This window comes from Diospyros lotus, chromosome 13, assembly GCF_014633365.1.
Source record: "Diospyros lotus cultivar Yz01 chromosome 13, ASM1463336v1, whole genome shotgun sequence".
In the NCBI taxonomy this organism is placed as follows: domain Eukaryota; kingdom Viridiplantae; phylum Streptophyta; class Magnoliopsida; order Ericales; family Ebenaceae; genus Diospyros; species Diospyros lotus.
In genome coordinates, this window is record NC_068350.1 from 20,658,706 (window position 1) to 20,686,338 (window position 27,633).

The window sequence follows — 27,633 nt, forward strand, 5'->3', positions numbered from 1 at the left end:
TTTGTAGTGTAAAAACATTCTGGAAAATTTGAGTTTAAAAAGAAAAAAATATATTTTTTTCTTATTAAAAATAGGAGTGGCAGTATGCTGGACGCAGCCAGGGGGCGCGCTTAGGCGCGGCCTCGCGCAGCAGGTGCGGGCTTGCGGCCAGCGCACGCGTGCGGCCTGCGCGCATGGTGTGCGTTGCCTACGGGCATGGCCCGCGCAGCTGGTGCGCGCGGCACATGCGCGCGTGCGGCCCGCGCGGCCAACGTTGGGGGCCCTTGCTGCTGTGATGTTTTTCTTTTTTTTATTTTATTTCCTTTTTGTTTAATTAATTAATTTTGATATTTTGTAAAATTTTGAAATAAATTATGTTTAAATAAATAAATAAAGGAGTATTTTAGCCTTCAAATTAATTATTAAATTAATATAAATTTGAGTCAATTGTGGAAAAAATTTCTATATTTTGGAAAATTAAATAATGGAGTATTTTCCTTAAATTTGAAATTGGATGAGGATGACTTGAGGTTTGTATTTCAAAAATTAATTTCCTAATGGTTGGAAAATTATGGTATTTTGAAATAATTAAAGGAAAAATCAATGGAGATTTAATGAGGAAAATTTATTTAAATTTTTTCAAAGAATATTAATCCAAATATTTTCCAAAGGTATTAGAAGTGAGATAAATGGGTAAATGGTTGGGGCAAAGAAAAGAAAAATTATTTTCTTATAATTAAGGCGTTATGCCATAATTTATATGAAGCATGGGAGTTAGTTTATATCTTTCGATCCTGGGAGGTCGCCCTTAGCTCTTCATTAAAGAGCTTGAGAAGGGGTGACAATTGCGAGGTTTCGGGTTTTAATGGGTCATTTTGATAATTCCCGGACCCTCGAGTAGAGCGAAGAGAGGGCAAAGCCTAGTTCTCACCTAGGTCGTTTCCCATTGAAACATAGCCATCTCTTCATATTTACCCTAGTGATTAGTGATCAATTTTGTAAAAATTTTGTTATAATTTCACCTTTATTTTGATCTTAAAATGGTTTAAATTGAATATTATCATGCATTTTGTGATTTTGTGCATGTTTAAAAATATTAATATAAAAATATATATAAAATATATAAAATATAAAAAAATAAATATAATATATATAATAATATAATAATATAAAAATATGGAAAGCCCAGACCCAAGCCCAACACAAGGAAGGCTCAAGCCCAAGCCCAACACAAGGAAGGTCCAAGCCCAAGCCCAAAACAAGGAAGTCCCACCCTAAAACAAGGAAGGCCTAAGCCCAACACAAGGAAGGCCCAAGCCTAAAAATATGAAAAGCCCAAGTCTCATAAATTGATGACATCATCGCTTACATCATGGGTTGGAATGACATTATCGCTTACATCATGTATTAGATATTTTACTTATCTTTGTATTTTTAAATTAGTTATTTTTTTCTTTAGATATTTTGTATTATTAAATTATATAATTGAGTGGTCTCTATTGCATCTTTTACCCTATAAATAGAGCACTTGGGATGCATTTGTAACCATTCAATTTTCCTATAATGAAAGCATAGTTGTGTTCTTGAGATTTCTCTCTCAAATTTTTCACTTTAGTTTCAATATAGTTTCGTTCTTAGAATTTCTCTCATAAATCTTCAACCTTTGTTTCCATATAGTTGTATTATGTTATTCATATTGTCTTTTTATTATATACCGCCTATATGGTCGGTTGAATATTGTCTTTAAATATTGTCTTTAAATATTGTCTTTCCATTATATACCGCCTATATGGTCGGTTAAAAAATAGTCTTTCAATTACTGTCTTTCCATTATATACCGCCTATATGGTCGGTTAAAAAATAGTCTTTTAAATACTGTCTTTTAATTCCCGTCATTTAAATTCTTGCCAATTTATTTTCAAATGAAGATGAGTAGCTAAATCCAATCTTGGGTTAAGGCAAGGACAACGTCCAACGCCAATGATTCCCAAAGAAAGCTGCGCTTCAATTGTGTAATATTAATCTGATTTAATTTGAGCAGTGTGCGTATAGTGTATCTTTGAGTTTGGATTGGAGCATAAGCCTAACTTAGAGTTTCCATGCCACGTATGGAGATTGCTAGACCTGGAAATGTTTTCATACCCATGCCCAAATGATTAATCTGTACCTATAAATTCTGTCTGTGAGATATAATTCAATTTATGATAATTGCTTAACTTAGAATTTCTATGTCATGTATGGAGATTGCTTAAACAAGAATTATCATTATTTTGAACTAAAATTACTGACAGATCTGAAAAACTTAATTCAGATGAATATTATTGATCTTTTCTATTAAGTTGGGAATTAATTGATTTTGACACTGAAATTGTCTTGACCCAAGCTACTTAAATTCATTGTTAATTTAGTTTTAATCATTTCCTTTAGATTATCTTAATCACCTCTTAAAATCAAATATTCATTGATTTCTGTTTTCATTCAAAATAATCTCCCTGTGAACCGACTTGGACTCACCGAATTATAAATTTAAAATTGTACTACACGCACACTCGCACACTGGCGAGTATAATCGCCCTATACCTGCTTTAACAAGAGGATTAATGTTTGATAAATTTGGTTGTTATTTTGATAAATAAATGTGCAGGGTAGCGTAGCAGTCACCTAGCGTGTGAATAATAAGCTGATTATTCGTGAGTAACACCCGTAGGTGGGAGCGGGACATTACAACCACCTCCCAAGTCGAACCTAGATGCATATACACACAAACCCAACTCCATTAACATCCGACATTAAACCAATGCCCTCAACTTCAACACACACACCATCAAAATCATCCATCAACAACTCAACAAAATAATACCAACCACGGCATAGACTAGCCATCAATAATTTTCCAAACAATCCCGACATAGGGTTTAATCCAACAAATAACTATTTTACATTAACTCGCTTAATGCAAATAACTTGGGAAGGAAATATTAATTTAGCTCGACTCATCTAGGGAGAAACGTAGCCAAACGCCCATACTGGCCTTACTTTTTATACTGCTCTCTTGCGCTCAAATCTCCATTTCGAGCTTCTGTCACGTTCCATGAGTCCCAAAATAATTTCTAGAAACTTCTCCAATTTTTCTGAAATTTTCCATATTTTCCTTATTTTCCATTTTCTTTTTTCTTTTTATTTTTTCTTTCTTTCTTTCCTTTCTTCCTTCTCGCGCGCGCTGGCCCTGTTCATCGTCTTCTTCACCATCTCCCGCGTGCGCACAACGCTTATCCGAGCCGCCTGCCACTGTTGTTTGCTCCACCAGCTGCTACTCACGAAGCCAACAACCGCCCCAGCTCAGCCGCGTAGGGCGGCCTCCACCAGCTGCTACTCACGAAGCCAACAACCTCCCCAGCTCAGCCGCATAGGGCGGCCTCCACCGCAGCCACCATCGCGACCCCCCCCGGAGCTTCCAGGCATCACTGGCCCAAACGCACAGAGTTGCCGCTGCGCGCGACCGTTTCTGGCCTCGAGCTTCGCCTCCGAGTCACTGCAACCACCGCTTGCCTCACCCAGCTCCAATGCGGCCACGATCTTGCTCGATCGGCCTCCATTGCAGCGGCCATGGCCGTTGTTGCCTTCACTGCGAAAACCCGCCAGCAGCCGCCCTCCGCCTCTCTCTCGATCTCGTACTTCTCTCTCTCTCTCTTTCTCGCTCATAGCTGTAACGACCCGCTCCCACTTACGGGTGCCACTGGTAAATAATTGACCAGATTACTCACCTATCAAACCACAACTGAAGGGTTGGACTATGTTTCAAGAGAAATGCCCTAGGTGGGAACTAGGCTTCATCCTTCCCTTCGCTCCACTCAGGAATCGGTCCTAACTCAATCAAGAAGACACAACGGACTGAGACCCGAAACCCGAGTGAGCTTCACCTTTCTTCAGCTCGCCCCATAGCAAGCCAGAGGTGACCCAGGCACAAGCTAGCATACAAACACTTCGCTAAGTATTGGGGATTTATGAGAACGTACCTTGCTGATCTTTACTTGGTTCGAAACTCATCTTGGCCAACTAAGCCATATCCAAAGAACCATCTCACAATCATTTATCACGCTATGATGATTATAACAATTAAATACATCTAAACTCAATAACACAGACATTTACTCACAAGGGTATATATATACCACGCCCCCTGGCTACATACAAGCAATATAAAAAAAATACATAACTCGGGCAACACAGCTAGTTGCCACAACAGCCTCCTGGCGCCATCCCTGCTTGTATTCGGACTTGCATCATCTACACATGAGGTAAAACCTCATGAGTCATAAAGACTCAGTAAGGGTGCAATGCATGTAAATATGAATATAATCATGTTTATGTATGCCAAATGCATGCAAATGAGGCTAGGCTCACACATCCTCACAACCCTCCGAGGTTTGAGGCATCAACCTATCAGCCCCCACCACTAGTCCTCCTTATGGCCATAGGTCCACTAGGTCTTGCATCACACAAGATATAACCACTACATGCCAATGCAACATAAAAACATTATCAAGCATATTTACCGACTTGAAAAGCCACATCCACATGGGGCCATCCCTTACCTGGCTCGAAGCATCATCTCTGCCTCGGCACGAACTCCAACCCGAACTCCGAGCTCTTCTAGGATCGCCGTCTCCCTGGTCGAACCTAGATGCAACCATATACAAAATCTCAACTCCATTAACTTCCGGCATTAAACCAATGCCCTTAACTACGCCACACATCACCAAAATCACCCATTAACAAATTTCAAATAACCCCAACACAGGGTTTAATCCAACTAATACTACATAATTCATTATCTCACATAATGAAAATAATTAAATTAATTTTACCTCAATTAATTCTGGAGCAGACATCGGGAAAACGCTCACCCGGCATTGCTTCCTAGGCTTCAAATCTCGCGCCCAAATCCCATTCTCGAGCTTCCGGCATGCTCTATGAGCCTCAATATAATTTCCAGGACTTTTCCCCAATTTTCTGGAATTTTTCGGGATTTTTCCCCAATTTTCCAGATTTTCTTATTTTCTATTTTTCTTTTATTTTTCTTTTCTCTTATTTTCTCTTCTCCTCTCACTGTTCATCTTCTTCACGGCTTCTTCGCGTGACCAGCACCTGCGTTTCTTCTTCTTCTTCCTCACACACGGCCGCCTCTTCCAACCGCCGTCCATGGCCACACCGGTCGTCGCTGATGCTCACGCCGCCGCTGCCGACCTCGCATCCGCCGCCATCGCCGCGGCCAGCACCTTCGCGCGCTACCACCTGCGCGCGGCCAGCCATTGCTGCAACCAGCAGCCATTGACGGCTGCTGAAGCTTCTGCCGACGCCGACTCTCGCCTCAGCTGGTGTTCGCACGGCCACCACCGGTCGCTTTCCACCGCAGCCGCTCCGACACCAGCATTCGGCCGCTTCGCTGCTGCCGAGCTTCTTCGTCGGCTGCTTCCATGGCTGCCTTTGCCTCAGCCATTTCAACAGCAGCCGGAAGCTGCTTCTTCAATGGCCGAACTCGGCTGTCTCTCGATCTCGCTCTCAAGCTCTCTCACGATCAGCTCTCGACAAAGCCTTCTCTCGCGTGCTCACTCTCTGGTTCGGCCATCCCTCACATTACAATGGCAGAGGACACACCTAGGAAGCTTCCTCACGCCTGCCACTTTATACATATATATATATATATAAACTAATTACATAATTAACCCACTAATTTCTCATAATTTCACTTAAAGAAACATTAATTGCACTTGAGAACTCTAATAATTACACTTGGACCCTCCAAGTTCTAATTAATTATCATCAAAGCCACACAATAACTTGATTTCTCAAAAATTAATTGACGACATTTACTCGGGAATATTGATTTCATCCCTGCGCCTGTACGTGACCTTTATTCGACCCGAAAACACTTAAGGGTTGCCTTATTCATAAAATCGAATCACCCCTAGGGTCCCTTCAGCTTCTAAGAGGTCCCCTTCGACTATTTAATATTGGCACCCACTCGGCCTTATACAGAATTTATTTCAAAAATTATTCCCGGTCGGACTGCTTCCAGCGTCACTATCCTCATCTCGAGACGCTCACCAATCCCTTGCCCTCTCCCCTGGACATCCAAGTCCCGAGGCACTCCCAGCCGCCAATTTGGGAGTTTTATTAATTAATTTATCGGGATTGACCCTTGGACTTTCCGGACCACCCAAGGCCTGACAAAATAAATCCAAAAATTATTTATTTTCAATACCATGTAATACCGGGTATTACAATAGCTCTCTCTCCCGAGCCTCTTTTCTCCTCTCGGCCGAGCTCCCATGAGCTCTCTTTCTGCCATTTCAAATGTACTGAGACGGTCACTAGGAAGCTTCAAGGAAGCTTCCTCACACGGCTATATATATATATATATACATATATATTACACACATTAATCCCTCAATTTCTTAATTATCTCACTTGGGGATCTACTAATTACACTTAAGACTTTCAATAATATCATTTGGGCCCTCCAATACCTAAATTAATTACTCTCAAGCCACTTAAATTCTCAAATTTCTCAAATTAATAATCGATTTTACTTGATAAAGCCGATTTTGTCCCTGCGCCTACACGGGACCTTTATTCGACCTGAAAACGCTTAAGGGTTGCCTTACTCAAAAAACCGAACCACCCCTAGGGTTCCCTCAGCTTCCAGGAGGTCCCCTACGACTATTCGGTATTGGCATCCACTCGGGCTTATACAAAATTTATTCCAAAAATTATTCCCAGTCGGACCGCTTCCAGCGTCACTATCCTCGTCTCGAGACGCTCACCAATCCCTTACCATCTTCCCTGGACATCCAACTCCCGAGGCATTCCCAACCGTCAATTCGACAATTTTATTAATTAATTTATCGAGATTGACCCTTGGGCTTTCCGGACCACCTGAGGTCCTAACAAAATAATCAATTTTTTTTTAATACTATGTAATACCGGGTATTAGATTCCACCCTCCTTAAAGAATTTCGTCCTCAAAATTCACTTTACCATAATCTCTTGCCCAAGATAATCACGTTCTCAGGCTACTCTCCGAATCCACTGCTCGAGAATCTCGTAGCGGAACCATTTCTCAGCCTTCACCTTGGGTTATACCCACCTCAAGGCTTCACTTAGGCATTTGGTCCTCCGTCTCTTGAAGACATTCACCAACCAAATATCGACTTGGCCTCTCACCAAACCGCACCACTGGTCGCTAGTCATGCTTACTAGAACGATGTCCATCTCTGGACGAATTTTCTCTGCCTCGAAGCATCACTTTGCTGTCCACTTCCCATTTCCCATCGATCAAACAATCTCTCACTAACATTGCCTCACTGATCAGTCTATCACGATTTTACGCCGATCACACACGACAACGTTTCCCATTGTCAATCACACATGGCCATGATTTTACGCTGGTCCAACCAGCAACGTCTTAGCACTGATCACCCACCGCAATGTCACTTCTAGTGTCCATAAGACACCCTGACACCCATTCATTATGGCACACCACCATTTATCACATGCATGCATAGCTTAAGCTTATCCTCGTGGCAATCTCTCATTACCGACCAACTAACCTGCTACCATTACATGGGAAGCAACCATTTGGCCCACCCAGCCAACTTCAACCATTTCATACATGGTATACTACCTTGACTAGCCGACCCTCATTTATTGATATGATCATGCTTAACCGAACACCATGCCAGGCCATTTCATATTTCAATCATATGTGTGCTACCCGAGTTCACCTCAAGCCTAGCGATGCACGCACTATTACATTTTTACCTCGAGCTTAACAATGCTCGGGCCACAATCTTTTCCCAACCAGGAGCTCTTCGCATGAGGACACAGACTACTCTGGCCTTCCTTTCTGGCCAATATTACACACTAGTAGGGGTCTCATACCCATACCAAGGAACTCTTCACTGAGCAACCCCTCTTCAATTCTTCACCCAATTCAGCTTTCACAATCACGTCCCATGCTAGGCCTTACCTTGGCTGTTAAACCCTACCGCGAGTCAAGGATCCTACCAATGCGCTTGAGGTCGCAGAACCATTAATCGGCCCTCGTCATCACCCACGGTTCGTGGCACAAGTGATTGGCTTATTACCATCTGCAGAATCACTTAATGCATCGCACCTGTAGGGTGACTCATGCCTTTGGTCCACACCACAACAAGCTAAAATGGTTACAGCCCCACTCTTGTAGCGGTCTTCTAGCCAAATTTACTCGCCCAGCCTCAATTTCATTAGGACCTTTCAAATTCTTTCATTTCTCGACAGAACCTTATATTCTGGAGGCACAAACCTTCCAGCCTCCTTAAATCAGATTCATTCTCAATCCACATTAGGCACCTGACTTAAACCATGCATAATGGTTCCCCTTGTCCTCCTCGGCAAGGACAACACCATGACAGCAACGAATTTCCCTCCACGGTCGTTGCATCTTAAATTTCACAGGCACCAGCCTTTATGGCCATTTATACTCGGCTTCGAGGTCCTACCATACACAATGGTTACCTTTGACCTTCCTGACAACATCTTTTCCCTGACAGAGACAATGACACCACCATAACATCTCAAAAGACTCGCTGCTCCTTGAATTTCACTGGTCATTACAACCAGCACGACCCCTCTTAGGCCGCCTTCCTCATGTCACTTTGCTATGCTTATAGCAGCTAGCTAATTCCCTGAGAGACTCTGGCTTCTCTCGGACTTCTTATACACTTTGCTACAATCAGCTCATGCCACTCAATGAGCCACCACATGGGCTCTATGCCACAATCATTGGCTAAGACGACCTCTTGCCATCGCTTAGCACCACATCCAGTTGCAACCACGACTCAGGAGCCACCTATGCCACTGACTAACTACTCTCACGACGCCCTACGACCTTGGCCAGCCACTTCATTGCTGCTGCTGCTATCACCGATCGGCGTCTTCAGTCGCCATTGGCTACCCCCAACTAATCACCAATCGACTCCACTAGTTGATTTCCTTCACAACCGTTAACCCCTAACCACGAGGTTAAATCTCATCAATTTCCCACACTCCAAGGCATCCCTCTAACTGTACCACTTACAGCTATTAGGTGAATTCATCACCTCAACACCATTCCTGGAAACCAATCTCGTCCCACAAGCTCTTTCTTTGAGCTCTAGTCACCCATTGGTGATATCTCAAATTCGCCGTCAACTTCTGACTAACCAACTCGATGAGCTTTAGTCGGATCGCCCAGCCCATAACCAACATAACCTTCCTCCAGGCACTGCACTTACAATCATCGACTATGACTTCAATTTAAACTCCACCCACTGGAAATCACCTCTGCCACTCCTGTGGAACTCACACTTCCACTAGACGTCGTAAGACTCACATTCCTACTCAGGTACTCGCCATCACGCTGGCCTTTCCTGGGTGATCCATCCTATTACAGTTTTAGTGCCTTCGAAGGTCCATCTAGTATTGTTGTCCCCTGCTCAACTTTTCTTGGGAGAACATCTCAAGTTCTACCCTGGCCACATTTCACACTACCACTTATAGCTCTCGCTTCAGAGCCACACTCCTTTAAGCAGCATAATTCTACCCTGACTAACCATCTTTTTTTTTTTTCCCTTGGATCTCTTTCTCAATATTTGCCTGGTCTAACCACCAGGACCCATTGAACCTTTATATTAAAGGCTTACATGGCAATCAATAAGGCCTTTTATCACAGTCCTCGAGCCTCACGCTCCTATCATTGCCATCAGGTGCTACCACCTAACAACTGATCCTGTGTCATCAATCGAAAATCCATCCAGTGCTACATGAGGATACTTCCTCATTTGACATCGACACATCAGGACTAACTTTAGACTGTGCAATTGCGAGCCTTCGCGGATTTCGAACTGTGCCTTATTCACTTGTTCAGCCTGCCACAGCTCACCTCACAGATTAGAGATCCCCTTACTCGAAGCCTTCACGCGCTTCAATATTCCCTTCTCACGGTTGGCTTCCAACTTGTAAGTCTCGCCCTCCACAGCACTTACTTAACATTCCAGAGCCATTTACCGACTCCACCAATCAACCCATCTTCTTGCCTCACCGCAAGGTCACACAGGATCCATCATCTTAATTTACCCGATCCATTTCGATCAAATTTAGTCACAATCGCGTTAGCATCCTTTAACAAGGAGCATCGCCACACATATTGTTTTTACACTACAAGATATCGCCCACTCGATTCACAAATCTTCCTGCTGCCAAGACAACAAAAGGCACTACCATGATACTTCAACCCTCATGGAAGTTTAGGTCTGACCCGGACATAACCTACAGCATACCTCAAGTCTTCGGCGTTTAATCGTCTCCACCGCAGACAGGTTACTCCACATAGAGGGCTGCAGTCCCTCCCGTGAACTAACCATCTATATCTAGTGGTCCTTAGCATTAGACCCATCAACGATAGGCATTAACCGTAGCATTATCCCCACGCTAGACCCGTTTCTTTTTCCCGGGTTTCTTCCTTAAACATCTTGAGATGCTACAACACCTGAACATCCCCTAAACCGCTTCAACACCGCTTATTACTCGCAGCGGAGTTATGGAACTGATCATAGCTTTCACCACTTCTATAGCGTATCTTACAAATCTTTAGCCCCTGACCATTTGCATAATCACTATGTTGCCCTGTGCTTTAGGCGAGCCAACACCTCATCATCATTACCGTGTCCTCACACACACTGGCCCAACAGAGGTTCCCCATCGTGTTGCCCTATGCTTCGGAGAGCCAACACCTAATCATCATTACCGTGTTGCTCCCTTACACTGGCCCAACTACAGTTCCCAACAGCATGGCTCAGGTCCATCACTGATTTGCTTCACATTCGTAGTATCACCCTACTAAGATTCCTACTCGGCTACTAATTCATCAGAACGTTATCGCATTCCACGATTTCTCCATAGGACTATTTTAGATGTCCTACCCCTTGCAGGATATTATCGTTCTCATCTGACCAAATTTCCTAAGTTGCTGCTCTCGATCTTCGGCATCTGACCGTCACCTGCAGTTTATTGAATTGCTCAGGCTCATGGGCCACCTGCCCTCAACGCGAGCCAACTCATTAGTCCTCTGTCACACGATTCATTGCATCAGATCTGACACATCGAGCCTTACACCCATAGCATCAAAGCTACTTAAAGTTTTCCTGAGCTACGATGGTTCCGCCACCATCTTACCAAAGCTATCATACTTGGTTATCCTTGCATTGATAACCTCAAGCTCATACCATGAGCCTCGCTTCTCAAGACTCTGCATCTCTTACCGCTTAAGAGACTCTTAAACCACTTCACATCTTAAGGCCTCATGATCTTACCCCACAAGATCATACCTCACGAGTCTCAATCAACATTTGAAAGTCCCAACTTTCCATAACAATGGATCCAAGTCCATCATGATTCACTTCACCACCCAGCTCATCTTAGACCTCGATTATCAATCGATCTCTCAATCTACAACCGATAAGTTGAGCCTACCTTAAGCTCCGGCACCCATAACCATAGAGCACCTACCATTACCCTCCAGGTAAATAGAGATCTCTTGTCTCTCCTTGCACACTCATGAACGCATTCAGTCACGATGCCCAGCTTGGCCTTCCAGCAAGCCTCGCTCAAGCTCCCATGACTTGGAATATAAAATTCTGGGGCCTCACATTGCTCACCATGCCCCCGCCCAACTAGGCATCCGAAGTTGGCATTCCCATCATGCGCATAGCCTATGGATATCCTATTGCCACACACTCATCGCCCTCGGACCACACACACCCGTTCATACCCTTCATTGGGTGACCTCCGTGTCTCCCATCAAGGGTCTCGTGACCTTAGGCGTCATCCTGACCCCAATCATCACAATGAGGGTCTATTCACCTCTCATCTCCCGACCTTAGGCGTCCAACCAAACCCCAAGCGTCATAATGAGAGTTTTGATTGGCCTCTCATCCATCAATCACATTAACGATCTTTTGGCCCTTCACAACTAGGACTTCTAACCCAATGGCTCTCACACGCATATCAATGCATGCCCAACTCCTTAATCCTAGATCTGGATTCCCTTGGATTCCAGCTCGACTCACTTGGGACTTCCATTTCATGCAAACACCCACTAGGGTCTACTTGCCACACGCCTATCATTCCCAATGATAGACCTCATCTCATCATGAAACCAACAAGAGCCCACTCATACCCTAGGCATGTTCCCCCCGGGATCATCATAACAATACGATCACATTGCATCACATATATCTAGCATCCTGACTCCCCTCAGAGTCTTCCCGAATCTTGCTTACGTCATGTCTTCATTGACCATGACATACAAATGCATTACATGCACACTCCCCATAGAGCCTCACTGCAGGCAACCTTACTCCTAGGAGCTCGTCACATAACCAGTTGACAACTCATTTCCTTGAGTCTCGAGCTAACTCCCACTATAGCTCACTCTATCTCAAGCGCTCAAGCCTTACCGCACCACTTCCAAGGGACAACTCTATTCTCTCAAACAAGCTTGGCGAATCCCTGACATAGGGATGCTCCACTAATCCCCTCTTGGACTAGTAAGGCCTCGGCTTCGTGTCTCCACACAAGCCTCAACACTTCAATCTCAAGGAGTTTTCATCCCTAGAACACTTAATATTACCCAAAATTCCCAAATTCAGGTTTCTTGACACCACACCCACACTTGAGTTTTTGGTTCCCCATTGCTCAAGCCGTATACCTCTCACAGGTATATCATCTCAATCCAGGGTATTTTCTCATCCCTAGAATAGGAATATTCCAAACATACCATTGCAGGCCTCAATAACTTGACCCAATCCCTTAGGGTCCTCAGTCCACATATCCAACTTTCAAGGTTATCGGACCAACCTTACATTGAAATCTCAAAATTTCAAATCAATTGTTCTCGACCCCAACTCAGCAGTTAAGACATTCCAACTTACATCCAAATCATGCCAGACGTCCTCTATTCCAAACTTTGGCAATTACTCACATTAATCACTTAACCAACCATACATAATACCTAACCACGCTAGCCTTCCTCACTCATATAGCCAGCCATGCTCTGATACCAATTGTAACAACCCGCTCCCACTTTCGGGCGCCACCGATAAATAATCGACTAGATTACTCACCCGACAAACCATCACTGAAGGGTTGGACTATGTTTCAACAAGAAACGCCCTAGGTGGGAACTAGGCTTCGTCTTTTCCTTTGCTCCACTCAGGAATCGGTCCCAAATTAAACAAGAAAACTCAGCGGACCAAGACCTGAAACCCGAGTGAGCTTCACCTCGCTTCAGCTCGCCTCAAAGTAAGCCAGAGGTGACCCAGGCACAAAGCTAGCACAACGAACACTTCGTTCAGTATTGGGGATTTATGAGAACTTACCTCGCTGATCTTTACTGGGTCCGAACTTGGCTTCAACAACCCAAGCCACATATACAATGAACAATCTCACAATCATTTATCCCACTACGATGATTACAACAACTAGATACCTCTAGTGCTCAATATTGCTTACATTCAAACACATGAATACATATAAAGAATACAGGAGATTACTTAACAACACATCTCAGGCAACAAGTTAATTGCCACAGTAGCCTCCCGGCACCATCCCTGCTTGCTTCTGGAATTGAGTCATCTACACATGAGGTAAACCTATTGAGTCATAAAGACTTAGTAAGGGTGCAATGCATGTAAATATGAATATAATCATGTTTACGTATGCTAAATGCATGCGAATGAGGCTAGACCCACTTATCCTCACAACCCATTAAGGTTTGAGGCATCAACCTATCAGCCCCTACCACACTAGTCCTCCATATGGCCATAGGTCCACTAGGTCCTGTATCACACAAGATATAACCACTACATGCCAATGTAACATAAAAATATTATCAAACATATTTACCAACTTGCAAAGCCGCCTCCACATGAGGCCATCCCTTACCTGGCTCGAAGCCTCATCTCTGCCTCGACGAGAACGCATGCCCGAGCTTCGAGCTCTTCTAGGGTCACCGCCTCCCCAGTCGAACCTAGATGCATATGCACACAAACCCAACTCCATTAACATCCGGTATTAAACCAATGCCCTTAACTTCGACACACACACCATCAAAATCATCCATCAAAAACTTAGCAAAACAATACCAACCACGGCATAGACCAACCATCAATAATTTTCCAAACAATCCCGACATAGGGTTTAATCCAACAAATAACTATTTTACATTAACTCGCTTAAAGCAAATAACTTGGGAAGGAAATATTAATTTACCTCGACTCATCTGGGGAGAAACGTAGCCAAACGCCTATACCAGCCTTACTTTTTATACCGCTCTCTTGCGCTCAAATCTCCATTTCGAGCTTCCGGCACGTTCCATGAGTCCCAAAATAATTTCTAGAAACTTCTTCAATTTTTTTGGAATTTTCCATATTTTCCTTATTTTCCATTTTCCTTTTTCTTTTTATTTATTTATTTTCTTTCTTTCCTTTCTTCCTTCCCACGCACGCTGGCCTTGTTCATCGTCTTCTTCACCATCTCCCGTGCGCGCACAGCGCTTGCCCGAGCCGCCTGCCACTGCCGTTTGCTCCACCAGCCGCTACTCACGAAGCCAGCAATCGCCCTAGCTCAACCGCGTAGGACGGCCTCCACTGCAGCCACCATCGCGACCCCTCCGAGCTTCCAGCCATCACTAGCCTAAACGCACAGAGCCGCCATTACGCGCTGCCATTTCTGGCCTCGAGCTTCGCCTCCGGGTCACCATGACCACCGCTTGCCTCACCCAGCTCCAATGCGGCCACGACCTTGCTCGATCGGCCTCCATTGTAGCGGCCATGGCCGCTGTTGCCTTCACCGCGGAAACCCGCTAGCAGCCGCCCTCCGCCTCTCTCTCGATCTCGCACTTCTCTCTCTCTCTCTCTCTCGCTCATAGCTCTCTCTCCCGAGCCTCTTTTCTCCTCTCAGTCGAGCTCCCATGAGCTCTCTTTCTGCCATTTCAAATGTACTGAGACGGTCACTAGGAAGCTTCAAGGAAGCTTCCTCACACGGCTATATATATATACATATATATTACACACATTAATCCCTCAATTTCTTAATTATCTCACTTGGGGATCTACTAATTACACTTAAGACTTTCAATAATATCATTTGGGCCCTCCAATACCTAAATTAATTACTCTCAAGCCACTTAAATTCTCAAATTTCTCAAATTAATAATCGACTTTACTCGATAAAGCAGATTTCGTCCCTGCGCCTGCACGGGACCTTTATTCGACCTGAAAATGCTTAAGGGTTGCCTTACTCAGAAAATCGAACCACCCCTAGGGTCCCCTCAGCTTCCAAGAGGTCCCCTACGACTATTCGGTTTATACAGAATTTATTCCAAAAATTATTCCCGGTCGGATCGCTTCCAGCGTCACTATCCTCGTCTCGAGACGCTCACCAATCCCTTGCCATCTTCCGTGGACATCCAAGTCCCGAGGCACTTCCAGCCGCCAATTCGGTAATTTTATTAATTAATTTATCAAGATTGACCCTTGGGCTTTCCGGACCACCTGAGGTCCTAACAAAATAATCAAAAATTATTTATTTTTAATAACATGTAATACCGGGTATTACAGACATTCCCATGGGTGGAGAATAAGTGGGCCATAAGATTACCCGTCGCAGTCACCATTCCTAGGTGTAGAAAGTGGTTATCCAATAAAAGGCCTCACAAAATCAATTACGATGAATGCCTTAGGGATGTAAGTTTATTTTGTTATATATAATATCTGACCAAACAATTCAATATTTTACAGGCACGCAAATTGAGCACGACACTCGAGTCCACTGCAGCGAAGTGCGATACAGATTTTTGGCGGACCTTTAACCCTCTATACTCGGTTGGCGTTGATGTGTACAAAAATGGGGGCGGGGGTGATAGAGCGCATATTTTCATATTATTTAGCCCTCATATTTAGTCTTTTTGCACGTTAGTTGTATCATTTTATTCATCTTGATTTTGTTTTATTTTATTTTATAGGAATTGGGATTCACACTATTTTATCTTATTTTGGACAGATTAGGGCTTCTTGGGTCATGAGAAATTTTGATGGCAAGAAGGGAAACAAGGAGATTGGAGACAAAGAAGCAACCAATGTGCTGACAGATTTGACCTTCTATGCTTCTTTCATGTTTTTGGCCAAGTTACAATCCCAGAACGTGAATGATGTCTTCAGAGATATTGTAGAGGACTTCTTGGGATTTTTGGAATGGTATGGTTTGTCCAAATCCAAGTTTGTTTGGGCCTCAAAACAGCGCTTCAAAGTCGGGACCAGAAAGTTGGGTCAAATTAGGAAAGCTGCATAGATGCTGAATCTTTAAAAGGCCATAACTTGGGCGTCCGATATCCAAATCAAGTGATTTAAAAGCCCAAATTCATATACTCTTCCTGATCTACAATTGTGATGAAGGGACCGAAGGCCAGAGCGCACTTTATCCTATTCAAAATCGGCTGTGAATTTGCGGTAACTTAGGGTTTCCTCCCTAAGCTCTATTTAAGCACATTAAGTGGCCGATTTTGGGATACTTCTTATGATTTCGACCAAGAAGATGGAAGGCTAATTTGCTTGTGATTCACTACATTCTCGTACCCCTTGCCCGGTTTGAGTCTCGGTCATATTGTTGAATCCGGTTTAGAACTCAATTTTCATGTTTTTATGGATGATTTTGTTTCTTTTCCTTCTCTAAGTTTATGTATGTTTCTTTTATGCGATTGTGTGAATGCATGCATGATCTTTGGATGGGTTTAATTGATGTACTCGGTTGAGGCTTTGATTAGAAAGAAACGAAACGGTATATTTGTATGAGCGATTGCTCGATTTGATTTAATCTTTTACGGTTGTAGAAGAGTTTTTCAAATCAAAAGAAAATCAAACCAAACAGATTGTTTTCATAAGTGAGACAAGGATTACCGTGGTAAGAAGGTAGGGTTTGTAGCGGGTTACGTTTTAGTTCATCTTTGTTTCATTCTTGAACGTTTTTAATTCTGTTTTTCACCAAATCCCCCCCCCCTCGTTTAGTCTTGTTTTGACAGATCCGTTTGAGGTTCGTTGGGAGACGACTTTGGGTTGCACCCTTGCTACAAATCAAAATCATTATTCATCTAATCTATCGGTGTTCGATAGCCCGATCAGATTTTAGCGCCGTTGCCGGGGAACCGTCAAACTGTTCTGCCATAACAAGATTTGTTTTCTGTCTTTCTTTTTCTTTTTAGTTCTCTTTCATTCTTTGTTGCTTTCTTTTGTTGCTTCTTCGTATCTTGCTCTTTGGTTTCTCTTTTATTTTATTTCCTTGTTGATTCTTTGTGTTTTCTTTGTTCATTCTTTGTGTTTTTCTTTTCGGTTTGCTTGTTTTCTGCTTCTTTTTTTTTTTTGCCATAAACAGCACTGTTCACTGCCGATGACTATCTCGAAATGCCCTGATTTTTGGTGTCCAAAGGAATGGGGGTGTGGGGAGAAATAGTCACTCCTTTGCAGTGAGGAGGGCATATTTTGGCCAAAATCCAACGTTTAGACCATTTTTTGGGCCATTTTGTGTTTTCTTGGTGTGTTTATGTGATTTTTCCTTGTGTGTTTTGTTTTGTTTTTGTTCTTGTTGATACTTAATGCATAACTTGAGGAATTGAGGTTAGAGGCATATGAGAACTCCAGGATCTACAAGGAAAAGACCAAAGCTACACACGACAAATTGATTGCTAAGAAGGAGTTGAACGTTGGCAATAAAGTCCTCCTTTACAATTCACGCCTAAAGCTGATGCCTGGTAAGTTGCGTTCTAGATGGGTTGATCCTTTTGTGGTTACTCATGTTTCTCCCTATGGTGCAGTTGAGATCATGGACGGGTCGACTACGAAGAAATTCACAGTTAATGGGCAGAGGCTTAAACATTTCTACGAGGGCTTTACAGAACACACAGTGGAGGAGCTATCTCTCTTGGACCTTCCTCCGACTTGATACCACCAGGTTGTTTCTCTCTCCTTACTTTTCTTACTTGTCCTATACCTGATTCTTGCTGCATGCTTACATTGAGGACAATGTAATGTTTGAGTGTGGGGGGAGTTTTAGAATAGAAGTTTCTTTTCAAAAAAAAAAAAAGAAAAGATTTTTGACAAAATGGGGCAAATTGAGTTTGAAAGAATTTGGCATGATTAGAAAGTTGATCTTATCTTTTTGGGCTCTCAAGTAAATTGGCAATGAGTTTGGCTTAGTGGGTTGATTGAGGTAGTATTCGTGAGCATATTTGTGCTCATGCATGTTCTTTCTTATGATATGGTGCATTAACTAATTATGGGTATCACTCCAGGGCTTGTTTTGAGTCTTTATTGAAGCTATCAGTGCTCGTCCATGTGAAAAGATGATTAAGGCATTCTTTCATTTTACTCGCAATCTTCTCAAAAAAAAAATAAATAAATAATAATCTTAACATTCATTGCATCCCTTGATTATGGCAGCATATTAAGCAAGTCCTTTGGAATCAAAAGAAAAATAGATAGAAAGGCCAAAGGCCAAGGTGAGATGGAGCATAAAACGCACTCGCCAAGGTGAGATGGAGCGTAAAACGCACTCACAAAGGTTGGGATGGAGCGTAAAACTCACCCACCATTCAAAAAAAAAAAAAAGTTCTATTTTCTGCTTGCTTAATAGTTCTTCATTGATCTTGGGTTGTCTTGAATGTTTTATTCCTAAGGTTTACTTTACTTTTCATTATTATCTTCCTATCCTTTTCAGAGCCATGAATAAAAGTCCTTTTGATTTGCATGCAAAAAGCATTGAGAGTGGAGATTTAGAAGATGAGCATATCTGGTAGTGGAATTGTGATTGAGTGGAGTGAGGCATAGCATTTGAGGAACTTGAGAGCATATTCTTATTCTATGAGGGTTTGCTTATTTTGACTTGTCTTGCCAAGTAAAATTGCCATGCTACTTGTTTGTCTGGGAAGTGTAAGAAAGATGATCTTTGAGTGTTGAATTCCTATAAAACTTGCCGTGCCTCTCATTTTGCATTTTTCACATCCATTTTGTTATTGAATGTTAGTGTCTAGTGTTTTGCCCAGGAGTGCAAAAGTCTAAGTGTGGGAGAATTTGATAGAGTGCATATTTTCATATTATTTAGCCCTCATATTTAGTCTTTTTGCACGTTAGTTATATCATTTTATTCATCTTGATTTTGTTTTATTTTATTTTATAGGAATTGGGATTCACACTATTTTATTTTATTTTGGACAGATTAGGGCTTCCTGGGTCATGAGAAATTTTGATGGCAAGAAGGGAAACAAGGAGATTGGAGACAAAGAAGCAACCAATGTGCTGATAGATTTGACCTTCTATGCTTCTTTCAAGTTTTTGGCCAAGTTACAATCCCAGAACGTGAATGATGTCTTTAGAGATATTGTAGAGGACTTCTTTGGATTTCTGTAATGGTATGGTTTGTCCAAATCCAAGTTCGTTTGGGCCTCCAAACAGCGCTTCAAAGTCGGGACCAGAAAGTTGGGTCAAATTAGGAAAGCTGCACAGATGCTGAATCTTTAAAAGGCCATAACATGGGCGTTCAATATCCAAATCAAGTGATTTAAAAGCCTAAATTCATATACTCTTCCTGATCTACAATTTTGATGAAGGGGGTGAAGCCCAGAGCGCACTTTATCCTATTCGAAATTGGCTGTGAAGTTGCGGTAACTTAGGGTTTCCTCCCTAAGCTCTATTTAAGCACATTAAGTGGCCGATTTTGGAAGTGGCCGATTTTGGGATTCTTCTCATGATTTCAACCAAGAAGATGGAAGGCTAATTTGCTTGTGATTCACTACATTCTCGTACCCCTTGCCCGGTTTGAGTCTCGGTCATATTGTTGAATCCGGTTTAGAACTCAATTTTCATGTTTTTATGGATGATTTTGTTTCTTTTCCTTCTCTAAGTTTATGTATGTTTCTTTTATGCGATTGTGTGAATGCATGCATGATCTTTGGATGGGTTTAATTGATGTACTCGGTTGAGGCTTTGATTAGAAAGAAACGAAACGGTATATTTGTATGAGCAATTGCTCGATTTGATTTAATCTTTTACGGTTGTAGAAGAGTTTTTCAAATCAAAAGAAAATCAAACCAAACAGATTGTTTTCATAAGTGAGACAAGGATTACCGTGGTAAGAAGGTAGGGTTTGTAGCGGGTTACGTTTTAGTTCATCTTTGTTTCATTCTTGAACGTTTTTAATTCTGTTTTTCACCAAATCCCCCCCCTCGTTTAGTCTTGTTTTGACAGATCCGTTTGAGGTTCGTTGGGAGACGACTTTGGGTTGCACCCTTGCTGCAAATCAAAATCATTATTCATCTAATCTATCGGTGTTCGACAGCCCGATCAGATTTTAGCGCCGTTGCCGGGGAACCGTCAAACTATTCTGCCATAACAAGATTTGTTTTCTGTCTTTCTTTTTCTTTTTAGTTCTCTTTCATTCTTTGTTGCTTTCTTTTGTTGCTTCTTCGTATCTTGCTCTTTGGTTTCTCTTTTATTTTATTTCCTTGTTGATTCTTTGTGTTTTCTTTGTTCATTCTTTGTGTTTTTCTTTTCGGTTTGCTTGTTTTCTGCTTCTTTTTTTTTTTTTGCCATAAACAGCACTGTTCACTGCCGATGACTATCTCGAAATGCCCTGATTTTTGGTGTCCAAAGGAATGGGGGTGTGGGGAGAAATAGTCACTCCTTTGCAGTGAGGAGGGCATATTTTGGCCAAAATCCAACGTTTAGACCATTTTTTGGGCCATTTTGTGTTTTCTTGGTGTGTTTATGTGATTTTTCCTTGTGTGTTTTGTTTTGTTTTTGTTCTTGTTGATACTTAATGCATAACTTGAGGAATTGAGGTTAGAGGCATATGAGAACTCCAGGATCTACAAGGAAAAGACCAAAGCTACACACGACAAATTGATTGCTAAGAAGGAGTTGAACGTTGGCAATAAAGTCCTCCTTTACAATTCACGCCTAAAGCTGATGCCTGGTAAGTTGCGTTCTAGATGGGTTGATCCTTTTGTGGTTACTCATGTTTCTCCCTATGGTGCAGTTGAGATCATGGACGGGTCGACTACGAAGAAATTCACAGTTAATGGGCAGAGGCTTAAACATTTCTACGAGGGCTTTACAGAACACACAGTGGAGGAGCTATCTCTCTTGGACCTTCCTCCGACTTGATACCACCAGGTTGTTTCTCTCTCCTTACTTTTCTTACTTGTCCTATACCTGATTCTTGCTGCATGCTTACATTGAGGACAATGTAATGTTTGAGTGTGGGGGGAGTTTTAGAATAGAAGTTTCTTTTCAAAAAAAAAAAAAAGAAAAGATTTTTGACAAAATGGGGCAAATTGAGTTTGAAAGAATTTGGCATGATTAGAAAGTTGATCTTATCTTTTTGGGCTCTCAAGTAAATTGGCAATGAGTTTGGCTTAGTGGGTTGATTGAGGTAGTATTCGTGAGCATATTTGTGCTCATGCATGTTCTTTCTTATGATATGGTGCATTAACTAATTATGGGTATCACTCCAGGGCTTGTTTTGAGTCTTTATTGAAGCTATCAGTGCTCGTCCATGTGAAAAGATGATTAAGGCATTCTTTCATTTTACTCACAATCTTCTCAAAAAAAAATAAATAAATAATAATCTTAACATTCATTGCATCCCTTGATTATGGAAGCATATTAAGCAAGTCCTTTGGAATCAAAAGAAAAATAGATAGAAAGGCCAAAGGCCAAGGTGAGATGGAGCATAAAACGCACTCGCCAAGGTGAGATGGAGCGTAAAACGCACTCACAAAGGTTGGGATGGAGCGTAAAACTCACCCACCATTGAAAAAAAAAAAAAAAGTTCTATTTTCTGCTTGCTTAATAGTTCTTCATTGATCTTGGGTTGTCTTGAATGTTTTATTCCTAAGGTTTACTTTACTTTTCATTATTATCTTCCTATCCTTTTCAGAGCCATGAATAAAAGTCCTTTTGATTTGCATGCAAAAAGCATTGAGAGTGGAGATTTAGAAGATGAGCATATCTGGTAGTGGAATTGTGATTGAGTGGAGTGAGGCATAGCATTTGAGGAACTTGAGAGCATATTCTTATTCTATGAGGGTTTGCTTATTTTGACTTGTCTTGCCAAGTAAAATTGCCATGCTACTTGTTTGTCTGGGAAGTGTAAGAAAGATGATCTTTGAGTGTTGAATTCCTATAAAACTTGCCGTGCCTCTCATTTTGCATTTTTCACATCCATTTTGTTATTGAATGTTAGTGTCTAGTGTTTTGCCCAGGAGTGCAAAAGTCTAAGTGTGGGAGAATTTGATAGAGTGCATATTTTCATATTATTTAGCCCTCATATTTAGTCTTTTTGCACGTTAGTTATATCATTTTATTCATCTTGATTTTGTTTTATTTTATTTTATAGGAATTGGGATTCACACTATTTTATTTTATTTTGGACAGATTAGGGCTTCCTGGGTCATGAGAAATTTTGATGGCAAGAAGGGAAACAAGGAGATTGGAGACAAAGAAGCAACCAATGTGCTGATAGATTTGACCTTCTATGCTTCTTTCAAGTTTTTGGCCAAGTTACAATCCCAGAACGTGAATGATGTCTTTAGAGATATTGTAGAGGACTTCTTTGGATTTCTGTAATGGTATGGTTTGTCCAAATCCAAGTTCGTTTGGGCCTCCAAACAGCGCTTCAAAGTCGGGACCAGAAAGTTGGGTCAAATTAGGAAAGCTGCACAGATGCTGAATCTTTAAAAGGCCATAACATGGGCGTTCAATATCCAAATCAAGTGATTTAAAAGCCTAAATTCATATACTCTTCCTGATCTACAATTTTGATGAAGGGGGTGAAGCCCAGAGCGCACTTTATCCTATTCGAAATCGGCTGTGAAGTTGCGGTAACTTAGGGTTTCCTCCCTAAGCTCTATTTAAGCACATTAAGTGGCCGATTTTGGAAGTGGCCGATTTTGGGATTCTTCTCATGATTTCAACCAAGAAGATGGAAGGCTAATTTGCTTGTGATTCACTACATTCTCGTACCCCTTGCCCGGTTTGAGTCTCGGTCATATTGTTGAATCCGATTTAGAACTCGATTTTCATGTTTTTATGGATGATTTTGTTTCTTTTCCTTCTCTAAGTTTATGTATGTTTCTTTTATGCGACTGTGTGAATCCATGCATGATCTTTGGATGGGTTTAATTGATGTACTCGGTTGAGGCTTTGATTAGAAAGAAACGAAACGGTATATTTGTATGAGCGATTGCTCGATTTGATTTAATCTTTTACGATTGTAGAAGAGTTTTTCAAATCAAAAGAAAATCAAACCAAACAGATTGTTTTCATAAGTGAGACAAGGATTACCGTGGTAAGAAGGTAGGGTTTGTAGCGGGTTACGTTTTAGTTCATCTTTGTTTCATTCTTGAACGTTTTTAATTCTGTTTTTCACCAAATCCCCCCCCCCCCGTTTAGTCTTGTTTTGACAGATCCGTTTGAGGTTCGTTGGGAGATGACTTTGGGTTGCACTCTTGTTGCAAATCAAAATCATTATTCATCTAATCTATCGGTGTTCGACAACCCGATCAGGGGGGGTTGACAATGATGTGAACAAAAGTACGTTAACTGGGGATGAGGATGAAATTAGGGGGTCCATCGAGGTGAGAGATGGGGGTGAAGAGAAGGAAGAGGAAGATGAGGCTGAGGCTCAACACAGAGAGAGGAAGTCAAAGTTTCAATAGGAGGTAGAACCCCCTCCTAGTACCCACCTTGGACAGTATCCTAGGGTATGATTTTTATTATAAAACTATTTTTTCATTTGTAATTCTTTGTAAGTGTTTGTAATTGTTTTTTACTATTTTCTTATGCAGATCACCAAGATGCTGACCCTCACACTGGAGATGTTACATAGGATAGATGGGGAGATTAGGCAAATTAGCACTCGACTGGATTGGTTTGACGGGGAAATGAGTTGAATGAGCTCACAGATGATGCGGGCAAAGAGGAGACTGAGGCAAGTAGGTAGGGTGCAGGCATCATTACTTACTCATCTAGGCGTCGCGCCTATTAACGATTCCCTAAAACACATCGAGGATGGTGATGAGGAGCAGCGAGGTGCTTATCAGGTAGATCCAGCTCATGATGATGTGGAGGACCGAACATCTCAATTCGGAGTAAGCTCTAACTTGACTTTTATTTACATTTCGTTATGAAATACGTACTATTATGTAACATATAGTATTTGTATAGTTTCAGAAGGAAGTGGTTATGGGCGGTGAACGAATTGCGAGCGACCGATTGCCATCGCAGTGTCATCGGCCACCATACACTGAATATACTCTGCAGTGGAAGAGAAGCAAGGTTGATATCGTGGTGGACATGGCAGACGAAGAAAACAAATCGCCGCCAGTGAAGGGTGAGAAGACAGTGCCACCCTTGACATCAGCTAGGACATGAGAGAATGTTCTTGTTCCTAGCCCAGATAGTGTAGGGGACATGGTGATGTAGATAGCAGCTGAAGTAGCCGAGCATCACCTGAACCAACAGGGGGCCAATGATCTTAAGCCCCCTGAGGGCTACACTGACTACATACAATCGCAGAAGGACATCGAATAAGTATAAAATATCAGGAAAAATTTTAATTATTATTTTATTTACATTGGTAGTACAATCTCAAGCTTATAATAATTATTGGTTATTGTAGGCGTAACACAAGTTACATTGCCCATCTATTACGTACCTAGTGACTTGCGTTCAATAGAGGATGCTAAAGCCTGGATAGAGGGGACTCACATTAACAGCTACTTGTGTTGCGTCCGATGACTAAGAGATGCACAGTTTCATACTATATATGATACAAAATACACTATCATGTCCACTATCCTATTTGTGAGTTCTAAACACAAATGTTAGGTTAAACTTTTTTTGTTGCATCTATATTTGTTCCACAACAAATATAACATTAATTTTCCTCCTCTCCAGGCACTTCTGAACAAGTGGTGGACTGAGAAATTCACAGGCAAACGTGTTGTGCTATCTACGAAGGTAAAGGTTCCAAACAGAATATGTGATCATATTCGTGGTGTCAGTGATGAGATGAGGCCTTGGTGGACAGCAGACTTCGTAAGTGTTCACTTATTTTTATTGATGGATTAACTGCCGACTAATGTATTCTCAAAATATGTAGGCCTTCATCCTATGCAATCTAGGGAATAATTCCCACCGGGTTGTAGCCATGATTTGCCTGAAAGAAGGGGAGGTTGTTTTGTACAACTCCATGGCAACTAAGGAGGAAAGAAGGAGGGCCAGGGCTAATAGCATCAATCCATTGGTGAAACTCCTACCCATTCTCCTAACTTGCAGTGGATATTATGACCATATCTCCACAGCTGCCACTCCACACAAAGAATGAGCATTGGAGCAACTCGATCCCAGCATGGTGAACCTGCCTCAACAACTGGACGGGTACTGAATTAAAATAGAATATTCGATTTATTATTGAGTGAAATGTTTGTTGTTGGCATTTGAAGTTTGACAGAATTTGGTTATTTCTAATACAGGCACAATTGCAGAGTGTACGTTATTAAGTACATCGATGACATCATGAGGCACACCGAGGATCGGTGGGTGACAAATCAGAGCGAGGATGAAATGCGTACCCTCCGCAGACAGGTTGCCATGTATTTGTATAGACATAGCAGAGTAGTTGATACTTGACTGTATATGTAATTCGTAATTTGTTCATGTGTTTTTGTATAGGTATAGCTGTAACACCCTGCCTTGCTAGGCGTGTCACTATAAGGGTATTCCTGGGAATCTTTTTTTTTTTTTTTTTAGTTCATCACGCGCGATGATTTCAAGAACAATCTTCACATGTGGATAACAAATCCCGAAAACCCCAGTCTTGCCCGTTTAACTAACAAGATCAATAATTTTAACAACTAAACGGGACATATTATAACGCAGCGGATACATTAACATCAAAATATCGTGGCCTACCACAAGTTCATACAAGGTGCTTCTACACCGAAACACTTAATACAAATCTACCAAATGATAACAACATTGTCATACTACCATTCATACACAACCAAAATACATACTAAAGCCTCTAAAATGATACAACGACCAGCAAGCTAAACACCGTTGGCCCCACCAACCATGTCCTCGACCTCGTAGTAGTCCCTGGCTGGAATATTGAATGTTCTAGGGGCATAACCCAGGTTAGATGATAAAACATTTAAGTGATGGCATGAAACAGTTTACATAATACATGAAAGACATACGAGCATGGCATATACAGACAAAACGATAACATGCAACACGTCTAACTTGAGAAATTTCCCTAACAAACTTAACCTCCCATGGAAAATCCATTCCACACACCGTTGGGGATTGACCTTGCCGCGATATACTTAATCCTCGAGTGCCCTACCATGTCACTAGTTCACCTGGATTAACCTTGTCCTATTCTCAAGAAGACCCCATCCCGTCCCCCAAGGTCATAACACCAACATGAAAACCAATGCCCCGATGATATGAAAATCACATGCCATGCATCAACTCTTTTATAAGTAAAAATATTTGATGCAATATACCACATGTTCAATATGAAAATGATGCCACAAGTACATAAGTGAATGCCTTTGCAAAACAACCCAAGTTCTAGAGGGTATAACCGCTCACTTAAACTGGTTCAATCACATATAACCTAAGCTCGGGAGGGTAAAACCGCTCACCTGAACTCACGACACGCACACCAAGACACTTCCAAACAAGGATAAAACTAGAATCATACCACTCACCTCGAACGTATTCGAATCGCCTTGATCCTCGTGCACTACCTCGATTTGTGTGTCAAATCACAAACCCTTGAACTTATACTCAATCTCGAGCCACGATACTCTCTAAACATCATATTTAATTAAAGAAGTATTAAAATCTATTTTCCTTAATTTTTTCATAATTTCCTCTATTTTCTCACAATTTTCACCTTGATAATTCCAAAATAATTATCTCTTCAAACATTTTTCCAAATTTTCCAACATGATAAATCTTAAAATAAATCAATAAAAATACTGGAAGAAGAAATACTAGAAAATCCCTTCTCATGCGCCCTCACGTGCCTAGCGCATGGGTGCGAGTAATGTGTGGCGCGTGTAGCCACGCCCCACCTTTTTCCCCAAATTTCTGGCCATCGACTACGTCTCTGATGGCTGATTTGAAGGTACCCCCTTGAAGCCCTTAGAAAGTAGATCAGGATGGCACCAGTTGCTGGCCGAAAGGACACTGGAAAAGCCGTCGATCGGGTAGTTGCAAGTCCAGCTTCATTGTCCGCCTCGCTTTTCAGCCAAGCCTTAAAAACGGCTTAAAACGTGCACCAAAATGCACCAAAAACTCCAGAAACGACCCTCAACCTATGGGGAGCGAAAGCCCCTTATCAATCATGCTCGATTCAAGCCGAAACACAAGTTGTTTCTCTCCCTTTTTCTTTTAAACCCTCGACCTCAATGAAGCTATTTATACCTGATTTCGATGCCAAAACCCA

At 41.9% G+C, this 27,633-nt stretch overlaps 1 long non-coding RNA gene across 1 annotated transcript; it reads left to right on the plus strand.

Annotated features, from left to right (window-relative positions):
• Nucleotides 1-17,507: 17,507 nt before the first annotated feature.
• LOC127789112 (uncharacterized) lies at nt 17,508-23,411 on the plus strand. Its single transcript, XR_008020503.1, has 3 exons — nt 17,508-18,063; nt 19,326-21,281; nt 22,545-23,411. It is a non-coding gene; the product is annotated as an uncharacterized LOC127789112 (long non-coding RNA).
• The last annotated feature ends 4,222 nt before the right edge of the window (nt 23,412-27,633 follow it).